This window comes from Limulus polyphemus, unplaced genomic scaffold, assembly GCF_000517525.1.
Source record: "Limulus polyphemus unplaced genomic scaffold, Limulus_polyphemus-2.1.2 Scaffold191, whole genome shotgun sequence".
Classification (NCBI taxonomy): Eukaryota; Metazoa; Arthropoda; class Merostomata; order Xiphosura; family Limulidae; genus Limulus; species Limulus polyphemus.
The window spans coordinates 441,921-447,486 of NW_013665801.1; the positions used below are offsets into that span (position 1 = coordinate 441,921).

The 5,566-nt window shown below is 31.5% G+C and overlaps 1 pseudogene; it reads right to left on the minus strand.

Moving 5' to 3' along the window:
- Positions 1-5,566, minus strand: part of LOC106478225 — a 109,945-nt pseudogene that overhangs the window by 28,292 nt on the left and 76,087 nt on the right.

The window sequence follows — 5,566 nt, forward strand, 5'->3', positions numbered from 1 at the left end:
TCATCCTCAGGAGTGAATTACAAGACAATTGCCAAAGTATTTATAGCTTGATAGTAGGTCATTGACCTGTATGTTATAGAGTAGTTAAGTAGTTTCACAGTTTCTGAGGGGAAAAAAAAAAGATTATGTAAAAAATCATATTGAAAATAAGCAATTTAATTTGCCTTAAACTCTCTTGACTACCTCCATAATTATCACGTATAAAAACATATAGAATATGGACTTTAACTTGTTTTAAACTCTCGAGAAGTGTGTGCCACTAATTATCCAATTCATATTTTCTTTGTATTTACTAATATCGAAAAAGGTAACGACTAATATTTGAGATTTTTTTATCATTAAGTTTCGTAAGTATAACTAAACACAATTTTCTGATTTAATTTTTGTTTAAAATTAATTAAGTGTTTCCCAGTCCACCAACAGTTTCATATTCTCCAAGTGTTTTCTAGTACAAAATGAAAACAAATATATTACTAGTATGTCAATATCTACACTTTTTGTTGCTAGCAATAAGTGATAATAATTGATAACATATCAATTATTAATATTCTAAATTGTATTTAATCAAAATAATTATTAATGATATTATCCCAGTTATTTGTAGATGTTTTAGATAAAGATGTATAATCATATATATGTTTATCATATACTAAGGATAATCATTAAATAACGTGGTATATTTGAGACATTTTTTTGAAACAGTGCTCCAGTAAAGCGAATAAAAAAGTCTGTAATAATCAACAAATGTGTTGATAAATATTGATGGTCTAAGCGAATTATGAACAAATGTGTTGATAAATATTGATGGCCTAAGCAAATTATGAATTATAAATAAAATATAGATTTTTCTAAGTTTTTGTGTGTGTATTTTTGCCCATTTATAGTAGCATAAAACTGCAGTTATCTTATAGAAGGGGAATATACGCAATTACAAGCGTATGAACAAGTTATAGGCACTTATTGTCGCTTTATCACGTGACAATGTTTCAACATATCAACAGATCCAATTACAATAGAACATACTTTCATTAGCCAACAAAATCGAAGTACAGGTCCATAAACTTGTATCATATTTTTGCGGAGAATTATACAAAAATGATATTTCTAATAATACCACATTCAATGCTATAGTTATTGTAGTTAGGTTAGGTGATTGTACGTAGATGCATTAACAAGAATATGAATCAATACAAAGAAAGTAAGATGACATTTTTTCTTCCATTATACTGTATTAAATTGAAATTTCAGTTTTCAACCTGAGCGGAATTTTATGCGACAAACGACATAAAGAGAGAGAGGTATGAATGTTTTTGATTTTGAGTTACTGAACAGAGAAAACGGGATAACCCAGTAGCACCCGTTGCATACACTGCTATTATTAACAAAATAGTGAGATTGACTGTCACTTTTACAACGAGCTCAAAAATAAAGACGCGGAGCGTTTTAGTAGCATCATATCAAAAACCTTGGAATCAACGATCCCCAGCCCTGAATGCCAACTGTTAGGCCAAGCTTGGTCCTACATTATAGCAAAGTCTATTCTCAATATGTTATTGAAAGCCAAAATTGCATGGAATATTTCAGATGGATCTATGAATAGTTCCAACAACCTAGATAATTATTAGGCCAAGCTTGGTCCTACGTTATAGCAAAGTCTATTCTCAATATGTTATTGAAAGCCAAAATTGCATGGAATATTTCAGATGGATCTATGAATAGTTCCAACAACCTAGATAATGTCGTATATTTAAAATCAAACTGCACACTCGTGGGTCAGAGGAAGATTACAGACTTACTACGCTAAAATGTGGGGTTTGATTACCCCTGGTGTGAAGATAGCAATTTTTTTAGCTTTACAGAAAGTTATTATATATATGAAAGCTAATTGTTTGTAATTTTAAAATGTTTTAAACAATATCCATAACTTTTACATCTTTCACAAAATCGTTCAATATATTTATAATTGACCACAAAATTTAACAAAATTAGAAACAAAAATCACTTTTAATATTAACTACGAAACGCCAGACTAAATCGATACTTTATATTGATAAAATTGTAGTCCTACCTTTTGGATTGAGTTCTATTAATCCAAGATAGAACGTTCCTTGTCTCACTACAATTTCATGAGCAATTATTGCAAACGAATACACATCACCTTTTGGCGTGCCTTCTGGTGGTGCATTGGACATGCGCAGTAATTCGGGTGCTGTCCAGAGTTTTCCTAAATAGTTTCAAAATATATATAAAATAACGAACTACGAACTTAATATAAGTATTTTCTTCAGTTAAAATGTAACATCATAGCAAACCTACGATTTATGAATTCTTATAAAAATTAATAGATTATTGAGCTGATTTACATTTCTCAATTTCAAAGTTATTATCGAATTAAGTAAAAAAATTTATTTTTTTTCTACAAAACTCTTCCCCCTCAAGAGTTGTTTGTTTGTTTTAGCGTAAAGGTACACAATGGGTTATCTACGCTCTGTCCACCGCTTACATACATGGAGATTCAAAGAGATTAATAAACTACGACAGAGATTATATAGCAAGTTTTTGAGTGTTCGGTCAGCATAAATAACACAAGTAAGAATGTTATTTCAATGGCTGAAATTTGAACATATTTGAAAATCTGTAAAAAATAAGGTAAGTGCTAAAAACATGTTAAGTAGAAGTTGAAAAAAAAAAAGTTTGACAAAACAAGAATAAAGTTACTTTCGTTAAAAAAAATGGAAAAGTTTTCAGCTTTGCCAATTCTTAGAACGTCTGCAACAGGCATAATTATCTTAGTTGATATAACACTGGTAAATTAGTTATTGACGTATTGTGGTTTTACAATAATTGGAAAGTAAAGATGAGTTATTTACTCGGAAATAATTAAAGAATTGTTTGTTCACTGTGCTGATTTCGAAGACTGGCTTTAACGTGATGATAATAAAACTTTAACAAGACCTAATGAATGTGGATAGTTAATTAATCTGTCTCAACGTTTACCTATAATCAATTTTTGAAAATAAAACAAAAAATCGTACTTCAGAAAAATCGGACATAACAGCTTGATAAAATATCTCTAGTAATAAGTGTACGTTAAACTGTTTTTTACTCGTCAGGTTCTTTTACACTCAGTAAATCAGAGCCGGATAAACGAACTTGTCTGTTTCTAACAACTTATTGAAAAAACGCAAATGAGTGATTTTAGTTTGTAGTATTTACTCTTTTTGTATCGTCTTTATCAAAATACTTTGTTTCGGCTATTCAAAGAAACTACACTAGGGTTATCTGCGCTAGCTATCCCCAATTTTCAACCATAAACTAGAAGAAAGTAAATAACACCTACCTTCGAAACTTAAGCTACTCTAATCGAATATGGCATTTGACCGTCACTCTTATAATATTCGCATCCGTGGCCCCAATGTGTGAAACGAGATTTTACGGCAACGGGACTTGAGCCTTGGATTATTGGGTTCACAAACGGGCCAGCTAATCATTAGGCCACACCCAGACCTTATCACAATATATACGTATATGTAAGTTTCGTGGTTTGAAAACTTGTTTACTGGTGATTTTATTTTATTTTCATTGATTTGGAATTATTTACAATTAACTAGCTATAACATGCTCGCATATTTGAAAAGCATAAGATTGTGGGTTGATATGGACTTATGCTTTTATATTTATGGCAGATTTACTAAAACTATCTGACTGTCTCTAATTTTGAGCTATTGAATAGTCAGCAGCACACTACCACGCATGATCCATGCTAAGGAATTAACTGTCATTCTTATAACACACTCACAACTTAAAATGTGTGGAACATTTTGTAGTACCGCAGGATTAGAACTTCACTGGTTAACAACAAAAGCCAGAGCTCCACCGCAAAGCCAACCCGCACCCAATTTTAATATGAATATAATGTGACAAAAATACGTAATAATTGTATTATTACACCGAGTTTCTACTCAGGCCTCATGACTTTTGGTCTTCATTTTCTTTAAAATAGGGATATTAAAATTTCTCTTATTCGATAAAATCTATTGGAAAGTATATAACTAGATACAAGAGTTGAAAGCGGGTTTAACCGCAGTTTTGTTTTTTAGTACATTGGTTCCTTTTATGATACAGCACGTTAATATGTCACGAGGACCTACAACCTACGAATGTATCAGAAAATCAACAGTTTTAAAGAATTATATGGTAGATCAGTGATATCGTTTCCTGTTTAAAAGTCGGAAACTTCAGTCGAACGATGTGAATATGCTTCACGAATAAATTAACACAGCAGAATGTCTTGAATGCAGAAGCATTCATTACCTTTTTAGAGAAAACTATTTTCACATTAGTCTGATAACAAACTATGAAGTTTCTTATGTGATGTTTGTTGACTTGCTGCGTCATTACTTTTTTTATTGATACAACCTGCAAACTAGAACATCTTACATCTTACATCTATTAGTTACGTTCCTATTCTATTACTACAAGCCATCTTACTCCTCCAGTAGGCGTAGGAATCCACGTTTTCGTTCACGTCGGAGACCCTAAGATTGTGCAGGCCAAAATCTTTGATCTTCAACACGAACCTACTGTCAACCACGCAATTTGAGGACTTGAGATTACCATGGGAACGAATTTCGCTGTTATGTAAATAAGCCATGCCCTGGAAGGAAAAGAAAAAGTCATCTTAAGATGACGCTTACAACGCTTTAATCAAAGAGCAGACTTCCAAGCCTTCTGTGTTTGATGTTTTCCAAAGGAATGTGTGGGGGTTGATATTAGTCGATGATATATTACAAATTTCATCCTAGTGTAAAACATTATACCATATGTGGCACAATACCTTTTTTAAAACTCTAATTAATCTTTAAGTTATCAGATGAACAAAGTTGAAGGTATATAGATATTTTGAAGAAAAACAAGTGTTCAGGATAATTCAAATAAAACCTAATCAATGGTTAATTCTACATGTAAATTAACGTTTGTTATGAGCAGCTCAAAGAAGAAATTCAAATCGTATCCCATACTAAATAAAATTTATATAAATTCCTCAGATTGGTTGCACTAACAGGATACACTAATCTATCAACAAACAAATATTCAAATAATACTCGATATTGTGTAGTCAGACGCCCGCATACAACGTATTTTAACTACTGAGAGTAGGATGATATGTTAGGATGATACACTAATCTATCAACAAACAAATCTTCAAATAATACTCGATATTGTGTAGTCAGAACGCCCGCATACAACGTATTTTAACTACTGAGAGTAGGATGATATGTCTTTATGGGTCATGATTATGATAGATCAAGTCAGAAAATAAATAATTGAAAAACAATGAAACAATGACACAAAAACAATGAAATACGTAGTGGGTAGTTTGGTATTCATCCACTTTTTAAAGTAAATATTTGGCTTTCTTTCCACTTGAAATATATCTGGTCTTCGTTCGACGATAAAATATCGAATTCATCAAGAAACTAAGTTTAAAGTTTACTGGAGTGTGAAGATGAATTTTTAAGTTCTCCCGTGATAATTCTCTCAGTCAGTTTTGTTACTTTATAAG